Raw genomic sequence first — 1,884 nt, 5'->3', positions numbered from 1 at the left:
AGTGAGACCCTATCTCTAAATAAGTAAATGTATGTATGTATGTATGAATGTAAGTAATTCCTCTTTTGTTTTGCATATTTTGTCCACATATTTTATTACATTATATTTCTCTTTTTAAAATTTAAATGGAGCATACCATTTATGATGATTTGAGACTTTGTGGATAGTGTTTCTTTTTCTTTAATAAGTTATGAGTAACCATTCTTCTGATAATTACTGAAAGTGGGTGCTGAACTCTGCAGCTATTATTAGTGAATTGTTGATCTCTTTCTTCTCTTCTGTCACATTTTCCTTGAGTTTGCTGGGGATCTGTTAGATGCATAAGTATTTATAACTTTTTTAGTATATGTTTGTACAGTTTATAAATTTTAAATGTCTAAGGGTAATAGATGAAAATCCCAAAACTTGAAATATACTAAGTGCTCAAAAATGGTGGCAACTGGCAAATAAAGGGAGTGACAGGGATCAACTGAAGGAGCGTGGCAGGGCCAGTGGCTGGGGTATGCAGAGGATTCAAGATGACCAAAGAAGAACCTCTTCCCAAAAAGGTTCGACTGAGTGAAACAGACTTCGAAGTTATGGCGCAAGATGAGATAATTCTGAAATGGAAACAATACGAAGCATATGTTCAAGCTTTGGAGGGCAAGTGCACAGATCTTAACTCAAATGATGTAACTGTCTTATGGGAATCTGAAGAAAAGCTAAAGCAGCAACAGCAAGAGTCTGCACATAGGAAAAACATCCTTGTAATGTGACTAGCAACCAAGGAACAAGAGATGCAAGAGTGTACTACTCCAATCCAGTACCTCAGGCAAGTCTAGCAGCCAAGTGTTGTCCAACTGAGAGCAACAATGGTAGACCCAGCGATCAACTTGTTTTTCCTCAAAATGAAAGGTGAACTGGAACAGACTAAAGACAAACTGGAACAAGCCCAAAATGAACTGAGTGCCTGGAAGTTTACACCTGATAGGTAAACAAATCATACTCCCCAGTCAAGACTTCCCTGACAGTCCCACTATGAGAAAGCTGTCGTGGGACAGCCAAATGCTCATTTGCACACCAAGACTCAGACTTTTTGAGCAAAAAAAAAAAAAAAGCCACATTCTTCTACTGTCCAGCTTGTAATAGTTAATGTAAAACTTACCAGATGAACCCTGTGTTTCAGCCTTTTTCTCTTCCCCTTCCCCTTGCTTCAGAGGCCTGATGCCATCAGACTATTCCAAAGAAGAGGCCACCTTCGAAAAATTCCCCTTCTAGAACATGTAGACACTTGAGAAATGTTTCTGTTTGAAGAAAATAGAGGGAGAAACAGAAGTCTTTATTCTGTGGCACACGGTGTCTTCAGACAGTTTGGAAGATTGAAAACCTAGAGATTTCAAATCTTGAAATGAACATGTAAAATTCCAGTTAAATGTAAAAATGGAATATGCATCGCTCTTAACCTTGGGCATGGTGACTTAGAGACACTGTATATCAGTTTTGCCAGTAAGACTGTGGACTTCGTGATTGTTGTTGAACTTCTGGGTCAAAACTCAAACGAGGTGAATTTTGCCTTTAAAGGGCTTATTTGCTAAGTACCAACTTGAATAGTCACAAAAGAAATAATAGATGTTGGTAAAGTAGTACATATATTTAACCATGTAGCTTTAGGGCTCTGTATTATTTAATATAGCCTAAATTAATATCATTTTAATCAATGGTTTGTTCTTTGAATGGTTTCAAAAACTGTAGATAATCTTAACTAAGGGCTGTACAAACATGAAGGAGTGGTATCAGATTTCAGGCTTAAACTGTTCAAAGCATTATAAACATTCATTTCACAACTAAATTGTATAAGGATATTGGCTGTGATGAGACTCACTGAATAATTTTTTCAGTAGTGAA

At 36.8% G+C, this 1,884-nt stretch overlaps 1 pseudogene; it reads left to right on the top strand.

Annotated features, from left to right (window-relative positions):
* The first annotated feature begins 499 nt into the window (after positions 1-499).
* LOC101712723 (pre-mRNA-splicing regulator WTAP-like) lies at positions 500-1,349 on the top strand (annotated as a pseudogene).
* Positions 1,350-1,884: the final 535 nt, after the last annotated feature.

Source organism: Heterocephalus glaber, unplaced genomic scaffold (assembly GCF_053883595.1).
Source record: "Heterocephalus glaber isolate CG9 unplaced genomic scaffold, H.glaber_assembly_v1.0 deba00001724, whole genome shotgun sequence".
NCBI classification, from domain to species: Eukaryota; Metazoa; Chordata; class Mammalia; order Rodentia; family Bathyergidae; genus Heterocephalus; species Heterocephalus glaber.
The sequence above is the reverse complement of the archived record's forward strand: the minus strand, read 5'-3'. Positions and strand labels throughout refer to the sequence as shown.